This window comes from Lissotriton vulgaris, chromosome 1_1 (assembly GCF_964263255.1).
Source record: "Lissotriton vulgaris chromosome 1_1, aLisVul1.2, whole genome shotgun sequence".
Lineage (NCBI taxonomy): Eukaryota > Metazoa > Chordata > Amphibia > Caudata > Salamandridae > Lissotriton > Lissotriton vulgaris.
Genome location: NC_141685.1, coordinates 822,554,936 through 822,575,925, shown reverse-complemented (window position 1 = coordinate 822,575,925; position 20,990 = coordinate 822,554,936). Strand labels below are relative to the sequence as shown.

Genomic DNA, 20,990 nt, shown 5'->3' with positions numbered 1-20,990 from the left:
TACCTCTGACTCTGCATGTCTACCCTGTGTTATTTTAAGGCTCTCGAGCAAGAAATAGTTCAACTATTTTTGAATGAATGTGTTAAATTTAACATGTAATTTAGTATTGTTTGGCATCCTGAGAATTTGAATAAAGTCGGATCTGGTGGCTCATTGGACTAATGTGTCCACTGCAGAGGCCAGTGTTCGACTCATGGTCACAGATTTAACCCCTTCGCTGCTCATGAGGCACAGTGGAGCTGTGCTTATGACGAGCTGACCTTGTCAGCTTTTGCCTACGCGCTTCAGCGCTGCTGCCTACTATTTTTCGCGCTCATCTGTTTTAAAAATACCTTGCGCTGCTGGTCATCGCCAGAGCTTCTAGAGCTCGCTTTTAATCCTGCTATTTTGTTTTGTGTCGGCTCCGTAGGCCGGGGAACTATTGACAGGCTTACCTGCACGCAGCAACTGCTTCAACCCGTCTTCGGCGGGACAGAGTAAGTTTAGCGGGTCCGTCCGCCATCTTGGGTAGGGGTGAGGTCTCTGTGCACTCCGGGCGCCATATTGATTAGGTCGAGGGACGCTGGAGGCGGACTTCCGCACCCGGTGGGCTTATTAAGCCACCTGGTGCAGTCATTAGCCAGAACTTTTGCCTACGCGCTTCAGCGCTGCTGCCTACTATTTTTCGCGCTCATCTGTTTTAAAAATACCTTGCGCTGCTGGTCATCGCCAGAGCTTCTAGAGCTCGCTTTTAATCCTGCTATTTTGTTTTGTGTCGGCTCCGTAGGCCGGGGAACTATTGACAGGCTTACCTGCACGCAGCAACTGCTTCAACCCGTCTTCGGCGGGACAGAGTAAGTTTAGCGGGTCCGTCCGCCATCTTGGGTAGGGGTGAGGTCTCTGTGCACTCCGGGCGCCATATTGATTAGGTCGAGGGACGCTGGAGGCGGACTTCCGCACCCGGTGGGCTTATTAAGCCACCTGGTGCAGTCATTAGCCAGAACTTTTGCCTACGCGCTTCAGCGCTGCTGCCTACTATTTTTCGCGCTCATCTGTTTTAAAAATACCTTGCGCTGCTGGTCATCGCCAGAGCTTCTAGAGCTCGCTTTTAATCCTGCTATTTTGTTTTGTGTCGGCTCCGTAGGCCGGGGAACTATTGACAGGCTTACCTGCACGCAGCAACTGCTTCAACCCGTCTTCGGCGGGACAGAGTAAGTTTAGCGGGTCCGTCCGCCATCTTGGGTAGGGGTGAGGTCTCTGTGCACTCCGGGCGCCATATTGATTAGGTCGAGGGACGCTGGAGGCGGACTTCCGCACCCGGTGGGCTTATTAAGCCACCTGGTGCAGTCATTAGCCAGAACTTTTGCCTACGCGCTTCAGCGCTGCTGCCTACTATTTTTCGCGCTCATCTGTTTTAAAAATACCTTGCGCTGCTGGTCATCGCCAGAGCTTCTAGAGCTCGCTTTTAATCCTGCTATTTTGTTTTGTGTCGGCTCCGTAGGCCGGGGAACTATTGACAGGCTTACCTGCACGCAGCAACTGCTTCAACCCGTCTTCGGCGGGACAGAGTAAGTTTAGCGGGTCCGTCCGCCATCTTGGGTAGGGGTGAGGTCTCTGTGCACTCCGGGCGCCATATTGATTAGGTCGAGGGACGCTGGAGGCGGACTTCCGCTCGGTCCAATTCCATAAAGGCATGAAGGACCCAACGCGCAGCGGTTACGCGCAGCGGGCGCGCCGTAGGGGCGCCGGAGGTGCGCCAGAGGTAAGCCCGTTTGCGCCCGTTCGCGCTACGGGAGCGCTAAGGCCTGTATCCCCTGTATCCTCTGATGCCCTACAGTCCCATCGCTTGGTGTACTCTCGGGCTGCTCTAGTGGGCCTAGGTCCTGTTCAGATGCCCGCCACTCGAAGGGCTAATGCTCGCGGCCCATTACGATCTTTGTCTTGTGGACTCCTTAATGTTAGGTCGCTCTGCAAGCATCATACTGAGATTGCCTTCCTGATTGAATCCTCTGGGTTGGACATTCTGTTTTTAACGGAAACGTGGACCCGGGAGGATTGTCTGGTCGAACTAGGACTGGCCTGTCCCCTAGGCTTTAAAATTACCCACACCCCACGCCCAAAGAACAGAGGTGGTGGAATCGGCATCATCTATAGAGAGTCGCTGGGTCTTTCCCAGCTTAAAATTAGTGAGGTTTCGGGTTTTGAGCTGATGGGCTTTACCATTAAAGATCGGGAACGAACACAGTTCGCGGGGGTGTTATGTTATCGCCCGCCGGGCTCTGCCCCTTCCCTATCAGACTTTCTTGATCTAATATATGATCTCTCGAATTCTCACGCCAAGCTGTTGGTTCTGGGGGACTTTAATCTTTGGCAGGGTGGACCTCAGGATGGGGCGTTTTCGACACTTTGTCAAGCTCTCGGCAACATTCAGTTGCAGCAACTGGTAGGCGCTGCGACTCACAGTGGGGGGCACATCTTGGACCTGGTATTCGCTGACGCTCAAGCAGCAGCGGTAAACGACATCTTAAGCCAGTGCTGGACAGACCATGCACTGGTGGCCTTCTCCCTTGATTTAGGGCCCCACCCTGAGGCAGCTGCGGGGGTAGGAGGCTCGAAAATGGGTAGACCCTGGTCTCGTCTCTCTAAGTCATCCTCACTACCCGTACTACTATCAGCCAACTTTTGTCTGAGCAACTCGGTGGAGGAAAGTTATCTCTCCTTATGTCAGTCTATCACCGAATCGTTGGATAAGCTGGCTCCCCTTCGTCAGTCGCGAGGGAGAGTGAACCGAGCTTGCCCCTGGTATACGGAAGAGCTACGACTGCTCAAACTGGGGTGTAGACGTGCTGAACGGGTGTGGAGGAAGCAGTATCTGCCATCGACAAAGGCCTCGTTTAGGGCTGCTTTGCTGGGGTACAAGGCGCAGATCAAGTTGGCCAAGGCGGCCTTTTTGGAATCCACCTTGAATAAGGCGCCTAATAAATCGCAAGCCCTGTTTAAAATCGTCAGGGACCTGTCTCATCCAGCTTGTGTGGCCAACACGGTCGTGGCGTCGCAAACCCTGTGCGATGCACTGGCGGGTGCCTTTGAGGAGAAGACTGCCAAGATCCTAGAGGGCTTAAAAAACCCTCTGCCAGCAGACCTCGGTCTGGGAGCTCCGGTTAGCCCGATCAGTCGACCTCGGTCAGTCGGGTTTTGTCCTGACTCGGGAGCTCCGAGCGGGTTACCCAGTCGACCCCAGCCGAATGATGCAGGCCCTACACAGGTTTCGCTTGGAGTGGGAGCTCCGGGTGATCCCACCAGTCGACCCCAGGTGGACTCATCTGGCTCCAATCTGGGAGCTCCGGTCGGAACATCCAGTCGACCCCACTCGAGTGACCTTGGTCTTTGTCTGGGTGCTCCGGATATTTTATCCAGTCGACCCCAACTTAGACAGTTTCCCCGTCCCTCTTATGAGGAATTCTGTAGCTTGGCACAAACGGTTGCCTCGGGCTCTCCGCTCGACCCACTACCTCCCAAATTTTGGAAGTTCTTCCATGCAGAACTTTTTCCGCCGCTGCATGCCATTTGTCTCCAGTCTTTGGAGTCGGCTTGGGTTCCTGATTGCTGGAAGTTAGCAGTGGTATCTCCACTGCTCAAGAAGCCAACGTTAGATCCTGCCTGTCTCTCCAACTACAGGCCTATCTCTCTGCTCCCATTTCCTATTAAGATCATGGAAAAATGGGTGACCCGCTCGCTCTCTGGCTTTCTTGAAAACATCGGTTGGTTTGACGAGGCACAGTTTGGCTTCCGCCCCGGGCATGGGACGGAGTCAGCACTGGTTACCGTACTGGACAACCTCCGGACGCGTGTCGACAGTGGACGGGCAGCCTTTTTAGTGCTGCTCGACATGTCGGCCGCGTTCGATACGGTTTGCCATCAAACCCTCATCAGAAGACTGGAGGAGTGCGGGGTCACAGGTAGCGCAAGAGATTGGTTGGCTTCTTATCTGGGTAGCCGGCAACAGCTGGTCTCGCTTCCTCCTTTCCGCTCTGAGCCTCGGAAAGTGGGACAGGGGGTTCCACAGGGCTCGGCCATCAGCCCGATACTTTTCAATCTGTATCTTCGCCCCCTAGTCCAGCTTATTAAATCCTTCGGTGTCTCGGTTTTTAACTACGCCGATGACACCCAGCTGGTCTTTTCTCTGGAAGGTAATAACGCGGTCTCACTGGAAACTTTCCATCGCTGCATGGCAGCTACAGCAGATTGGCTTCGAGCCAACTCCCTCCAATTTAACAGCTCTAAGACGGAGGTGCTCCACTGCTCCAGTGACCGAATTCCGCGGGCTCTTCCAGAGAACTTCTGGCCCACTGCTTTCCCGGAACCAGTAGCGGCGGCGGAATCAGCCCGCAACTTGGGGGTTATTTTTGGCCCGAACCTACAGCTCGACCTGCACGTAAACAAAACTATCTCTACGTGCATGATGTTGTTACGCATGTTGCGTAAAGTTCTGCCCCTTCTCCCCACCCATGCCAGGCCAGAGGTAGTTCGCAGTACTATTTTAAGTCGCTTAGATTACTGCAATGCGCTGCTTCTGGAGGCCCCAAAAATCTTGGTGGGGAAGTTACAACGGGTGCAGAACATGGCGGCCAAGCTGGCTCTCTCGCGGGCTAGATCTAGCTCTTCCACTCTGGCTTTAAGAGATCTGCACTGGCTCCCAGTGCATTTGCGAGTGATGTATAAGGCCGCGTGCTTAGTGTTCAAGGCTGTACACCAACAGGGCCCAATACCACTTCGCGACATGTTTGCTTGGTATGCTGCTTCGCGGCCCCTCCGCTCATCCTCAGCCAGCTTGTTGGTGGTCCCGAGGTTCCAGCGAGTCAGGATGGGTGGCCGCTCATTTAGTGTGGCGGCGGCCAGACTATGGAACTCCCTTCCTCTCTCTCTGAGAAGCCATAAGGATTACCTACCATTTAGAAAAGCGCTGAAAACGCATTTGTTCCCGAAAATTGTTTGAGCAGTGAGTTGTGTGTTTGTCGAAGTTCAAAGCGCCAAGATGCCCTCTGGGTGATAGGCTGCGCTTAACAAGTACACAAAATAATAATATAATGAGAAATCTTACTTTCCAGCACAGGAGGGGAAAACCACTAGCAGCCAACTGGTTAAATCCTGGTGGGTCCGCTCAGCCTTTCATCCATCTGCGGTTGTTAAAATGAGTACCATTGAGTTGGATAATAAGAAACATCTGTTGTTCAACTCCTAGATGCCTACGGGTTAACGTGTGCTTTACAAATACAAGCCATGTCATGAATTAGCAGGAAATTAGTAATAACATTCAAATTGGTTCCAAACAGGTTCCCCTCAAAAAATGTAATAGCTGGGGCCCCCAAAATCTTTAAGATATCACTGTATCTTGCCTCAAGGGACTGATTCACCAAAAAGTCCTAACTCTCCGAGTACGAATGTGAGTTTTTTTCCTTCAATCATTGAGTCTGTAGCATATGCCAAGGAAATGTCCTGGCTCTTGCATATGTTCCTTAACACAAGACACCTCACTAACACTGGTGATTTCCAAACAGCAGCAGGTAGAGGGGTGCATCACATTGTTTTCTTCACACATAGTAAATCTATATGCGATGTGTTCCATTTCCCTAAGGACCCTTAAAATGGAGGGGGGGGGGGCGTTCAGTACTCTTTTGCATACTGTCAAGAACACTTACACCTGGATCTTCAAAGCACACACATAGAAGTGCATGCAAGTGTGTGAAAGGCAGGGCATTTGGGGAATGTCTACTATAGCTGTGTATACATTTCGCCCAGGAGCATTCTCTTCTCTGCTTCTTCCTGTTACTTATGAGTGCAGAAAAATGTGGGCAGAGCTGCTACTACATCCGGATATGTACAGAACCTGATTATACGAAGCGGCGTTAGAATCTGTCATGTGCATTTTTTCTACTTTTGCATTAGTAACAACTTGTTTTAGGTTTTTTGCTTTATTTTAGTGCAAACACCCTCCTCCTTCATCAGCACCTCAATCTATGAGTTTATTTGCTTTATGCCCCATGACCAACACTGGTGTATGTGTCTATGCATGATTGACCTGTTTTTGCCCTTCAACCTGTATGTACCTACAGTATTTTGTTCTAATTTTTTCTAAACTGTAAAGTTCTCTGAGACACCCTGATGGTCTGGTTCACAATGTATAAAACCACAAAAAAATCAATAGTTAATTTGTGGTGACTTGTGTAATCACTGCTATCTAAGGTTTGGGGTGGCAGGAGCCCTACAAATCATGTCCACAGCCTGCACCTACCCTGCGATGTCTACCTGAGAAGAATCTGACTGCTGGCTAACCATCACAACTCTGGATCCAGGAGACCTAAGTTGTGCTCCCAGCTTCCCTGTTTAACCGTTACATTGTGTGATCCTGTGCAAATCAGTTTATTTCCATATACCACATTTCTCTTTTTCTGATCACATTAAATACTGGTTATTTACGTTTTTGATATAGGAATGCCCTAATGCATATATGTAATGTTCTCAGGAGTCAAACAGTACGTACTCTGTAGTGACTTGCTGTTGGCGGTGTTGGGGTAGTTACTGTTCTTGGAGTGCTAGTTCCTCAGATGTTCCTGTAAACCCTTGACCATCATCTTGGTGGCCCACGTGATCGAAGTCACCAAGCTTTCGACAGGGTAAAATCTCTGACTAGAGGCTACCGTTCGGCTGGACAGGGCACCCCACCCTTGCCCTCTGGGCACCAGAGTGGCAGCCACAGCCCGCCGCTTGTTAGACTGAAAGAATGTGCCGTTTTAATTAATGATATGTAAATATCCGTGAACGGGCCGCATTTGCATATTAAGAGAGATTTGCAGAATCTGCGGAGTAATATATTTTAATTAAGGATTAATTAAAAATAATGGGAATTTCATTTCGCCTGGCAGAATCAGTTTAGGGTTTAGCACGCGTCTGCTGGGGAGTATGATTGGAGCGCTGAGCTCTCGCAGTGAGGGACGCGAGGACGTGATGCTGCGTAGGGCCTCTTGTATCGCTGCTCACCCTGTGAACCGTTGAAGTGATGGGAAGGAGCGCGTGGCTTTTTTCCCGCTCTTCCTTCCCCTGCCTTCCACCGGCCTGCCCCCATTTTTTGGGGTAAAGGGGCTGCTTTGGTATTCTTTATGGTGTAGTCAGTTAATGGCTCTGAGACATGGACGACTAGTTGTGTTGGCAATTATGTTAATGGCAGACTATTAGGCTATGATTCTGTATGGGCAATTGGGGAGAAGAAATGCCTTCCTGAGAGCGAATGATACAACAGACGCGCGTCTTATTGATACAGCACCAGTGGCACTTTCTGCTCAATTACTCCCGCCCTTCTTCCCCAGGGGAAGGGGGGAGGGGCAGTGGCTCCTGAACACTGTGGTGGGAAGGGGGGTGAATGGATTGTGCAAAAGGAGGTGAGGCAGGATTAAGGATGGGCAAAAGTGTAATATTTCCACACATAATGCACTTAATAGTCCCACATTCTATGTCTATTTGGGTAGGAGGGTTGCCTGCATCAAAAGTGTATGCGAGCTCTGCCCCATATAAAAATGTTGCCTTTTACAATGCTAAATGTACTGGGAAAACATCTTCATAAAAATAATAACCCTGGTATGCCCCAAGGGATCAAATTGTCCAAGATACCTTCTTAATGTATTTGTCTGTCTTCTGTGTGATATTTATTTTCTTCTCGAATCAGAGTGCCATCTTTGAAACTGTTGTAAAATGTGCAAGTATGAGAAAACCAAAGATTTCATGAAATACATGAAACCCAATAATCTGAGTTTACTTGTGATTATGCTTGCCTAAATGTATTTGCCTAGCCTAGGCAGATCTAATGTATGGCAACTCTACATGCCCATTAATGATTGGTTCAACTTTTTGGTGGATTGGAGCATTAACAGAAGGTAACCATTAGAGGTCCCCTAAGGTATTTTTTTTCATCCTCACACTTGCTGTGGTTTAGTTTTTACCCCAGCTGACCATATTTTATCCACAGGGTTCAAATTCAAGCGATTTCAGCCTGTAACCTGCTTTCTTCCATAAATTGGATTGTTTTGCCCCTCACACCTGGATGCTTTGTCCAAGTGTGTGGGAGGTGGGAGGCAGGTGATGGATGGTTCTGCCCTTACAGCAGCCTAATCCCTAACCAGCTTTTTTTGTCCTCCCTCTAGAGGATGCTGTTTTTTTTAGGGGGGGGGGGCGATGTTTGAAATCTTCTGTCTAGAACTTGTACTTCTCCTCTTCACCTCCTTTCTTCCTCCCTCTCATTGCTTTGGCCCTTCCCTCCCAGCCAATAGCTTGTCCCACTTTTCCTGCTTGATGTGTCTGCCCCTTTCTACCGACTGCTTTTTCAGGTTCTGACCTATTGCTCAATACTTTAGCCCCACCCCTCCTGCCCAGTCCTTTTTTTACCTTTACAATACTGCTTAAAATCTCTTCACCCCAAACCGCAAAGTGAATTTGTATGGCTACTGCACGCATTTTGTGCTTTTGTCCTCTTTCTCCTAATGGTATGTATGATTCTAAGCCCACCCCTACATTGGCCTGCAATCCCCACACCTTGCCCCCGCCCAGCCCGGTTCCTGGTAGAATAATGAAAGTCTTCTACATAGGGTCGGACTGGCCTATAGGGCAATCTGGTAGTGCCCGAAGGGCTAGTCCAAAAGGTCAGTGTGTGGGATGGTCTTTTAGCATTTTGTGGGTCTGCTTCATGGCCAGGTGGGCCAGTTTCTACTGTTGATTTCCTTGATATTACCATAAGCATTGCCTGCTGCAAACACAAGTGGAAGCAGTCTCCCATACCCTGCAAAATAACTATTCGTCCTGTCTTTACAAGTTCAAAAGTGCTCCGATTTGCATATGTGGGCCACTTTCTTTTAGCCATCTAGTTCACTAATGGAAGCCATTTTCATTTTGGTGCCCGGGAATATATTTTTCCCCAGTCCGACCATCCTTTGATACAAGTATCGTGATTTGTGTGCAGCCTGCAGGTCACAGGACCATCTCTGTTAGGCTCCTTCAGCAAAGCTAGTAAACGCGCACCCCCCTCCACAAGGACCAGCCACAAGGAACCAGCACCTTCACAGGAACAAAAGAGTTGTTCCTCTACAGTGACTGATATAGTAGAAATTTAGAATAGCCACGCCTTTCACTGAGCCACAGGTCTCTTGTGTGCCTTGGGAGCTAGTATGTTTTGCACAAGTTGAATTTTTGTTTGGCATGAACATCTAAAGTCTCAACCCAACCAAACCCCATTACCAGTGGCAAAGTCATACCTGACAGGAAGAGGTTCATTAAAGGTGAGATCGTCTAAAAAGCTTCTGAATACTTCCGAAGTTTATATAGCGTGAGCTTGACCCAAATGTATCGGGTATCATAGCACTTTACATGAACACCAGTTGTGTTACATAAGGACACATTCATTTGTCCAGAATCACAGGATGTTGAGCGTTGCTACCGAGACACGAACCCGGTTCCCCAGATTTGGGTCGACTGTCCTAGCTGTTAGGCCACATCCTCTCCCCAATACGTAGGTTTTAACAGGTTGCAGCTGTTTGAGGCAGGAGAGGAGGCCGCTGAGTGACACCACTTCTTTCCAGATGTGGTACTCTAGGCTGTAGGCCTCAATGTTCCTTGCAGCATCTGCTGCCGGAAGTGACTTATGAATCTATGTAAAATTTTCATGCTGATGGTTTTGAAGAACTACAATTGAGCCCTGGTGAAACCAGCCATTACTTCAAAATGATTCCATTGTTGGTGGAACTAGTCTTAGCAGGTCACTCAGTGGCCTCCTCGCCTGCTTGCTGCCTCCAAAAGCTGCATCCTGTTTTAACAGGTCGTTGTGCAGCCTCCACTCCGGGCTCTTCCTGACTGTCCTCAAAGAGCTGTGCATTCATCATATGTTCCTCTCCTGCCTGTGCTCGCCTGTTCGGAAAGAATCATGGATGCTTTTTCTAGCTCATGGCACTGCCTCCTGTGCTGCTCCCTCCCCCCTTTGTCCAAGCACCCGGACATCCTTTCAGCAAGTCTCTGTATCTACCTATCCTGCCCTGCTTGGACCAGTGGCCTCCTCTACTGCCTCTGCTCTGTCTGACCACAACAAGCCGTGCACTCTTTCAGTGTGCCCCTACCCGCCTGTCTGCAATGGGCCGAACTCTCTTTCAATGCACCTGCTCACCTCTCCCAGAGGGCCATACACTCTTTCAGTGCGCCCTCCCTTACCTGACCCCAATAAGCAGTACACACTTTAAGTGTGCCCGCCACTTGCTTGAACCCAATAAGACAGTACACTCTTTCAGTGTGCCTCCACTTTTGTTTCCCCAATGGCTGGACACTCTTTCGGTGTGGCCTCGTTCATTTGTCCCCAACCAGCCACACACTCTTTCAGTGTGTTCCCTACTCGCTTGTCCCCAACGAGCCGCACACTCTTTCAGTGTGCCCCACTTACCTGACCCCAATAAGTCACTACACTCTTTCAGTGTGCCCCTTACTTGCTTGACCCCAATAATCCAGTGCAATCTTTGAGTGTGCCCCCACCCGCTTGTCCCCAATGAGCTGTACACTCTTTCGGTGTGGCCTCGCTTGCTTGTATCTGAGCTGCATGCTTTCAGTGTGTCCCCTGCTTGCTTGTCCCCAACGAGCCACACAATATTTCAGTATGTCCCCTGCTCGCTTGTCCAGCTGCACACTGTCAGTGTTCCCACACTCGCCTGTCCCCAACGAGCCGCACACTCTTTCAGTGTGTCCCCTGCTCGCTTGTCCAGCTGCACACTGTCAGTGTTCCCACACTCGCCTGTCCCCAACGAGCCGCACACTCTTTTAGTGTGTCCCCTGATCGCTTGTTCAGCTGCACACTGTCAGTGTTCCCACACTCGCCTGTCCCCAACGAGCCGCACATTCTTTCAGTGTGTCCCCTGCTCGCTTGTCCAGCTGCACACTGTTTCAGTGTTCCCCCTCTCGCCTGTCCCCAATGAGCCGCACACTCTTTCAGTGTGTTCCCTGCTCGCCTGTCCCCAATGAGCCGCACACTCTTTCAGTGTTCTCCCCCACTCGTCTGTTCCCTGCACACTTGCCTTCCACAGCTCCTCGGGATGCCAGAGAATTTCATTAACTGAATGAAGTAAAATAATCAATTTCAGATGTTCCCAGCGTTTGTGTTAATAGCTTCTCTAACCATTCTGATTAGCTGTCTGAGATGGAATTTTTCTTTTAAATTACAACCTGCTGACATGAAATGTATAGCAGACTTTTTTTTTTGCTCCCTTGGCTGTGCTCTAGCCCGAGCATTTATCATTTGTTTTTCCAGTCCCGCCCCCCCCTCCCCCACCCCTTTTTGGCCATGCAGCATGGCCTGTCTGCAGGATTAACGTGCTTATGAACACTACCATCTGATGAAAACTCTTATGGTGAACTCCATTTGGAGTGCAGACCAAAAGTAACAAATCAGTCAAAATCCATTCTGTTTCTGGAAACACGTGGCAAGCCCACCCTCACTGAAACTAACCTATCTCTCAAACTGAGTAACTCCGTGACTGTAACCCTCACTCAACACAAAATCATGTACCCACTCTTAAACCATCTGTTAATCATAAACTAACTCCTTGTCTAACCTTAACGCCTACCCCATAACCTTTCTAAATCCACTTCCTAACACTTCATGTTAACCACACATTACCCTAAACCTAACCCAAAACTTTTGACCTTCCCTATAACTTATGTTTATTCTAACTTTAATTTAAACCACTTCCTGGCATTAATACTCATCCCAACCCTTTAAAAACTACATACAGGCCTATGCATCAAAGTAAATACCGGGAGCAAAGGGGCAGATTCTCAGAATCTGCCCCTTTGCTCCAGGTATTTTTGCATTTGGGATGCATCATCCCAAATGCAAAAATCGCAATTTAAGGAATCTCTAAATTGAGACTCCTTAAATTGCGATTGCATTTAAGGAATCCCAAATTGAGATTCCTTAAATGCAATGCATGAAAGTTAAAAAAATAGCGAATTAGCTATTAGGAGTAGCAAATGTCCATGAAGTTGAACTTCATGGTAATTTGCTAAAACTTTGAAAAAAAGCACTTTTGTGCATTTTTCAAAGTTTCATGTTGCGCACACACATGCCCATAGGGCATGTGTGTGTGCAACATATGTGCAGAGATCAATTTCAGGGTTGCAACATGGTGTCATTTTGACACCCTTGCACCCTTGAAATTGCATGAGCAATTTGCGATTACCTACTGGTACTCGCAAATTGCTCATGCAATCTCCAATTCATTCCTATGGGACTTTAGGCCCATAGGAATGAATGGGACAGCATTCCTTAATTGCGACTAGCAATTTGCGAGTAGAAATTAAGGAATGTTTAGAAATCACTATTTTAATAGCGATTCCTACATGCATAGGCTTTTGCTATTCCGAAATAGCGATTCCTTAAAATTGGCTATTTAGGAATAGCAAAAGGCTACGTTGATGCATCTGCCAGATAGTGTTTTTTGAATCGCAAAAACAGATTTGCGTAATGTTTTTTTTTCAATATTGCAGATTTCTCGTTTAAAAAGGATTTATAATCAAATAATTCTCTCTCCTTGGCCAGTGGGAACGTCCATAGTGTGAGCCGCTTTTGGGATTGGCACCAATCTCCTGCCACACCGCTTTCAACTCTCATCAGTGGCCTCTGTGAAAGCTCTAGTCGAAACTACCTGTACATGTTAGGGATAAAATCTTCACTGGTTTCACCCCCAGCCTGTGCACATCTTTGTTGGTCCTGTAGCAACAACAACCGAAAATGAGGCCTCCTCTTCGCTGGCCAGAAGATGGATTTGCATTCTGTATGTGCATTCTGAGTCTAACACGAGAATGTATATTCTTACATCACTAATAATCCATTTAGCTCTCTATTTGTGCATGTAGTTTATAAACATATGAAAGCAGGAAGTAAAACACACCCCGTATCATGCCTGCAGTCCATAGCTTTAGCTGGTGCAGGCTTGTGGCCCTTCTCCCGCCACAGAGGCACGATCTAGCCTGCTCATGCGTAAAATGGCAGCCGTTGGCCGCCCCTGTTGAAGTAGATTGTTTACTGGCCGGAGAAATTGCAATCAATAAGCGCCATTAGCATTGATCCATGTATTGGCTGTCCTGCCAGGTACCTAACCACGGTGGGTTCTGCATCATCGGACTGCGACATCAAGGGTAATTAAATCACAGCCACTGAAGTGATGCTGAACTCTGTGCTTGTATGTGTGTGGTGCATGTGTCTATATGTGTGATGCACACCTACATCTGACTTTCCTTATCCTCTGAGTTGTTGTCATATTTGTGTAACTTAATATTCCGGTGTATACAGGAGCAGATAGAAGATGTTTTGTAGGCCTATTTATATCAGCCTATATGTGTTGATGTAACCTCGCATCTTTCACTACCACTTGGCCCTTTACGTTGTGGGAGGCAGACCTGTATGCATGCGCGCTTCCCTTTGTCCTCCTGAGGAAGGCCTCTTCTGATCCTAGTATCGCCGGCCTAAAGCGGAGGATGAACAGTTGAATCTGCATTCAAATCAATAGCGCAAACCATCTGCACCCCACACCTGCCTTCCTGTGAGTGAGTGAGAGTGCGCGGTATACATTAAGCTGGTGCTGCACCAATCCAAGGGGGATCTCATCAAGAGGCGCAGGCTGGTCCGTATGCCGGCAGGGCTCCCTTTCTTCCCAAGACCTGATGGAGTTTGCGGGTAATGAATAAATTAGACTGGATGATTCTGCGCCGCGTCCTGCATTATCAATTCTCTTTCTTCTCGATTTACTTTCAGATCGCAAGGGCCTCCTTATCTTCTGCTTCCTCTGATGGATAAGTGTATCATAGCACTCATACATATAATAAACATATTCTCATCACTCCGAAGTATTATTGCTCTTTGTTTAATTTATATTTGATACTCCTACATAATATATATTACAGATCGCAACAGCCTTCCCTACTGTTAATTTGTGCTTGCATTTACTAACATAAATCAATCTATCTATCTATCAATCTATCTATCTATCTATCTATCTATCTATCTATCTATCTATCTATCTATCTATCTATCTATCTATCTATCTATCTGTATATATATATATATATATATATATATGTGTGTGTGTGTGTATTATATATATATATATATATATATATATATGTGTGTGTGTATGAGTGTGTATATATGTGTATTCATATGTGTGTTTATATTTATGTAAATATCATACCAGTGTAGATAACCTGTCATGTTCACATTCTGATCTGAAGGATCTCTCGCCCCCGCCCCCCACCCCTCTCCCGCAGAAGATGCCGCGCACCGCTCAGACCCCCGCGCACCGCCGGAGTCTCTGAACCTTTCACTCTCCTGTAATGAGAATTTCTCCTAATTATTTCGGTGGCTGCAGCAGAGGGACCGCAGTGTACTTAGATCTCGATACTCGGACGTGACTGTGCTGCTGATAGAGGCAGCAGATCAATAATTTAGGCCCCGGCTCTAATGGCGGAGCCGGGAGCTTCCAGTGGCTGCGCTCCATTCGCGGTTCCCTCTGGAATATTTCCCGCTCTCTTCTTCAGCGGTACCCGTGTGATATGGCTGACATTGCTCTCATTGTTATATTTCGTGCTCCCTCCTCCCAGGTGCGCTGCTCGTGAATTCCTTGCGTGTCTCTATATTTATTCCAGCATTCTGGCAGCCTGTGGTTTGACGCTGTCATCCGGCTACCCCTTTACTTGATGGCAGCACAGGTTTCAGGGGAGTTTTTTAGGGTCACCTAGTAGGCGAGGCTGATGGTGAAAATATACCGACTGTACTCGCCCCAAATTGCACTGGGGCAGATTCTTACATTTAAATAAGGAGGGTAAACCTGTGTAATCTGTATTTGAAAGCACAGGGAATTATAGATTATGGATTATTGTTATCAATTAGATTGACATTCATAGCAGTATGGAAATGTGTTACAAAATGATGGATAGGCCAGGTGATTTCAATACTCCCTAACAATTAAATAACCTTGACTTGGCTGACATTTATGACCATTGTCATTATTGCTGAGAGATGAGGGAAGTGCATAGCTCTACAGCAATCCTACTGTGCCCCCACGTGGTCCACAAATACCTACCCACTTCCTTTCTCCATCTTCAGATGACGGTACAAAGGGGCAGATTTACAATTACTGGCGCATCCCTGCATATCGGCAGGGATGCGCAAGTAATTGTTCGCCGCAGCTCCGCCCCCCTTGATGCGCCGCATTTACAATGCGGCGCACCAAGGGGCAAAAACGGCACAGATGCGTCACGCATCTGTGCTAAAAGCGGCGCATTACTGGAGTTGCGTCGCAAGCACGACGCAGCTCCAGCAGTGATCAGTGCAATGGTGCGTCAATCCTTACGCCTGCTTCAAGCAGGCGCAGGGTTTTGACGCAGCATGGGCCCAAAAGTGACTCTGCGAGATGCGTCACGTTGTAAATACCCCGCACCATGGCGCATCTTTTGCGCCGCCGCTGCGTCACAAAAGTGACGCAAGGGGCTTGTAAATCTGCCCCACAGTCTTTAGCCATAGACATTGTAACAACCATGGACACAGAAGAAAGACTGCTGTGTGGTAAATATCCATTACTAGGTGTACTGATTTCAGAGGACATCTTTTTGGCCTAGACCTACAGCTCCCTTTGTAAAGAGAAAACAAGTAATATGGTTGCACAATGCACATGCTTAAGTCGCTGAGATACAGCTTTCTTAGGCAGTCAACTGATGTACACCTAATTGACGTGTGTGTATCAGAATGCTGAACGCATCCTATGGATGCCTTCACTATTTGTAGTGTCTCTGGAAAAGGACAGAGTTTCCTGAGCTCTCCTCTTTCTCTGTCAAACACCACATGCTTACAACAAGGATTGGATTTTACTCTCAATGGGTAAGGAACACCTTATTCAGACAGTTATAAAATCCGTCTTATGTTTACAGTTGTGCCATTTTGATATTTAAAATGTTTGTTGTATACTTTGAGCTAGTGATTTTGTAAGAATTCCTCCTGGAGCAATTGAAACCAGTAGACACCAATCGATTATCCCAAGATGCAATCAGTATTGCCTGGAATGTTCTGTGGAGCAGCTCTATAGACGCCTCAAAAGCCGAATTCTATCCAATGGATTCAACGGAAAAATTTGTAACTGTTCAACTGGAATCTGTAGAAGGGCTTCAACACATTATAGTGAGCTGGGACTCCACAATCAGCACCCTCCACTATGTAACTCGCAATGTAAAGATGAGTGAGTTAATGAGGAAGAGCCTCCTTTTGGTGCACATTGGGCTGGTGGGTTGAAAAAGGTTGACACAGTTTTCTGTCCATTGTTGCTATTGAGAGTTTTTTATTTCAAATATTTTACTGGCATTTAAATAGTGGGCACAATTGCAATGTATGGCCTGGAACACGCCCATACCATATATAGTTGCCCCCATTCTACCCTCAATGTTCCTCTACCCTGTCTTAAAATTCCTAGTACATGCATGTTAATTGTGCATATGTACCGTTTGGTAAAAGCGGATGCGTTCCAACATACGAGGATGCCAGTTGCTTTGTGGGTGGATCTTGAAAAAGGTGGCATCTGGAACAAGTAATACGTCTGTGGTGGCAGATCCCTGTCCTCAAGGCGGTGGGAAGGTTCTTCCATAGTTTTGGAGCTGCAGTGGAGAAGCTCCAGGGAGCCAACAAAGTGTATTTTAGCATAAGAAAGCCATAAGAGACCAGTTCCCGAGGAACTTAGTGGGTGAACGGATTAAGTAGTAAGAAGCTTCCTAAGAAAACTTTCTTGAGGAATCACTGACATGGCCTTCAGCACCAGACATAAACATTTGAAGTCAATATGGTTCTCCGCTTTCAACCAGTAACATTTGAGGCAGAATTCTGAGTGAGGCCTGGTTCTGTCTTTTTAGGTGATTAATAATTATTATCCTAGTAGTCTGTGCTGTCTCTCATCTCTAGCAGTTTCTTAACATTCCCCACAGATGCACTATTCACTTAGTCAACTTTTATGGTGCACTTGTGCCTATTGTGACTTTAGTAAAACCGAATGAAGGTTAAAAAAGCGACAAAATCTGCTCATTTTCCTTATTAAATTTGTCAATTACCTCAAACTTGAGAATGCATCAGACATTCTGACCATGTGTCCACCACTGTTCAGCTCTCCATTATTTCCAAACTGGGTTTGTGCTACACCATTACTATTACACACACATATGCATGTCATGTCTGGAACGTTTGGAGGTTCTCTGATAAACACGCTCTTCGCTAGCTGGTGGACGTTAAAAAAAACCACACATTCACAAAGTTACCACTTCTTAATAAGGAACAACAAAAATTACCGAACATCTATATAGTCCTTAAATCTGACAGCCAAAATGTAAATTACGTTTTGACAGATTGATGGAGCTTGCATCAAAGCTTTCGTTTCTCAATTGGAGACCAACTGCTTGTGGAGGTCCATGCATAGCCGTAGTCTTTGGAGACCAACTGCTTGTGGAGGTCCATGCATAGCCGTAGTCTTTGGAGACCAACTGCTTGTGGAGCTCCATGCATAGCCGTAGTCTTTGGAGACCAACTGCTTGTGGAGGTCCATGCATAGCCGTTGTCAAACAACATACAGTTTTCCACCCATAACTTCGGTAGACAAATAAGTAGTCGACTATAAGCTGGTCAATAAATTGCTCATTTTGTCCAAATGATAAACACCTAAGCTTTTCATGTTTTGCTTTTATAGAATTGAGTTCTTAAACTCCCACAAAACTCCTAGCTGCCATTTGTCCAAGAGTTAAACAGTGAGACCGAGGGTACATTCTTGCACCCCCGTCTTCACAATAGAGCTCTCTCCATTCTTGATGCCTGCTGTTGGTGCCTGCGGCAGCTTCCCAGCCAACACTACAAAGAAACAAAACTCTTTGACATGACTCTTCCTTAAATAGAAGAGGACCAACCAAATCACCGCTACCCAGATAAACGTCAATTGGCCAGTGGTCACGCAGTGTTGTATTCAATACCCTTTTGTCTTGTTCAGAAGGCACGGCTCCATCACGCTTCTTTGCACTTTCAAAAGCTGATACTTCTATACCACGTGACCATACGTCAGAGTTCTACCTACCAAACCAACTCTCGCGATGCTTGCTGAAATTTGAAGAATGTTGCATGTACTCCAAAGACGCTGTCCTCTGCTATTCTCTACAGTAATTTTCCTTGTCCCACATTACCTCAGTTGGGTTTCAGAAATTCCAGAAAGGCTGAAGACCACTCCGTTCTACCAAATGCACACTGTGTCCTGGGTGAAACCTTTTCAACTTCATTACACTTTGCAACTCTTTCCCCTCGTTTCCTGCAGAGTGCCAAGGAAAAGCTCAACATCAGTGCAAGCACTCAGCAAAACAATAGCTAATACATGTGGCTCTTTGTTGCTTTGCATGAAGCAATGGATTGAGAGTGCTTTCGCATGGTGGGCACTGCTCCATTAATTTCCCAAGGTACAGATTGCAGAGGAATAATTTTTTCCACTTTTTAACATCTATGTGGCCCCACTTGCCAGGTTAGTAAGATCTTTTGGGTTAAAGGTGTTGTCATATGCTAACGACACCCAAATCATGGTCTCCCTCTCTCAGTCGGTGAGTATCTCCGCTCTTAACTTCAGGAACTGCATGGATGCAGTTTCTCAATGGATGATTCAGAACTCCCTGAAGTTAAACGGAGAGAAGACAGAGGTTCTGATCTTCGGGGGTAACCAGGACATCTGGTCGAGTGACTGGTGGCCTCCGTCCCTCGGGGTGTGTCCCCTTCCCTCGCAATCTGCCAGGAATCTGGGTGTGCTGATAGATACCACGCTCTCCTTCAACCGTCAGGTCAGTAGGACTGTTTCCACCTACTGTGGTATCGTCAGGATCTTGAGAAAGATCGCACACTACCTCTCTCCGGAAGCCCGGAAGCAGGTCACTGTGGCACTCGTCTCCTCGAGACTAAATTACTGTAATGCGCCTTACTCAGGCATCAATAAGAATCTTATTCAGCGCTTACAGATAGTGCAAAATGCGGCGGCCAGGCTGGTTCTTAACCTTCCCAGACTCTCTTCAGCCTCCTTGGCCAGGAAGAACCTGCATTGGCTGCCCATCCAGTCTAGGATCTCGTTTAATATCCTTTGTCTTGCCCATGGGGCCCTGTATGGCTCAGGTTCAGAGGGCATTAGGTCCCTCCTGCACCCTTACTCTCCCAGTAGAGCCCTCCGCTCTTCTAATAAAAATCTTCTGTCAGTCCCTCGGTTTCTCAAAGTAAGGTGGGGAGGGAGAGCCTTCTATTCCCTGGCTCCTAGGCTGTGGAACACTCTTCCCCCTGAATTGGCAGGACAATCTTCTATCTTGCTCTTTCGTAAAGCATTAAAAATGTGGCTCTTTGTAGAGGCCTATCCGTAGTCTTGCATCAGAAGAATTACAAGCTGTACGATCTTTAGGCGCCTTGATGCCCTTGGGCTAAGTCGCGCGTTACAAGACTCCACTCATTCATTCATTCAGATGACTAGGTGGTCATGTAATCCGTATCAAATGGCCCCGTGCTGGCAAGAGAGCCATTATCGTGCACTCGTGCCTATTGTGACTTTATTCTGAAAACGGAGGTATAAATTTCTCTACCCAGTGTGCAGGCCGCCTGTCTGCCTCAGCACCTGTTTTTTGACAAAATACCTGCATGCTTTGTAGATCCTAAGTACAATGGCTCTGTATGTTCAGTGCCGTCTTAAGAGGTGTATTTGTATCTAGATCTAGACCATGTCAACAGTGACCTCACAGTTTCATCCTTCACTTGTCCCTAAAACGAATGACTTCTAGTTCGGATTTAATTACACCTATTATGATAGATGATTCAGTTTGTTTTTGGTGTTTACAATTCATATAATTGTCAACTGTGAATTTAGCAAGATCACATTGTTCGACAGAGCCTGCGTGACTGTTGCCTCTGCCCCACATGTTTCGCAGTCCTGGGGTAGGAGAAAAATAAAGTACTAGAAGAGTGACTGCAGGTTGACTCTATTTCCTATCATCCGATCAAGCAAAATCAATTTGTCTTAATTTGATAGGACAGTCACATCAGCTTTGAGAGAAAACGCTTTTTCGGTTGTACATCTGGAGTCCTAGCATTCGCAAGGTAATAGGCCATTTTATTCCAGTAAACACCGTTCATGTGCTTAATTTGAGCCGGTGGTTGCTGGTGCTCCGCACTGGCACTTAATTGTCTACACCTGGCACTTATGACAGCTGCCACATGGTGGCACTGTTTGTATAATTTAGAGATGAGCTGAACAGCAATTGTTTATTAATTAAATATACATTAAAAACAACTAATACCTGCAGCCCAAGCTATTTTTCTAGCTTCGGGGGGTCTGGAATAGTCTGAATTGTCACACTTGTAGCAGTGTGCTGGCTAGTAGTTGTGTAGGTACTCTCATTGGCAATGCTGGCAGTGGCAATGGGTGGTGTAAGCTGCAGAGGCCTATTGACAAGAGCCCTGGCACTTATATTTTTTTACAAATTAAGCACTGCACAGGTCCCACCTTCCATGACTGGCTGGGAAACGAGGACGGAGTAAGCGAGGTGAGCAGCCATTTTCCATGGAAGCCAGAGAACGCTCGCGGTGGCTCCTCAGGGCATACGGTGAGCTAGAGTGAAAAATGGCCGCTCACCCAAAGTGCTTAAGCACAGGATTGATATTAATTTGCCCTCGATGGCAACCATGCTGACAATACATTAAAGCCAATATCCACTCCCCTCAACAAAGTGAAATGAATGTTTGTTTGCCCTCATGAAATATACATCCGAATCTGTTTGCTGTGGGGCTCGAAGGAGCAAAGGAGAAAGTGGGCAGTGTCTGAAGCCTGTGTAAAAAGTTGGATCTCAGCGGAGGTGCAAAGGAAAATTGCTAGGTATGAAGGATTAATAATCTCTTT

The 20,990-nt window shown here is 47.1% G+C and overlaps 1 protein-coding gene across 4 annotated transcripts in view; it reads left to right on the top strand.

Annotated features, from left to right (window-relative positions):
* The window catches only part of PBX1 (PBX homeobox 1), a 426,141-nt gene that overhangs the window by 120,014 nt on the left and 285,137 nt on the right, over nt 1–20,990 (top strand). The window lies entirely within an intron of this gene.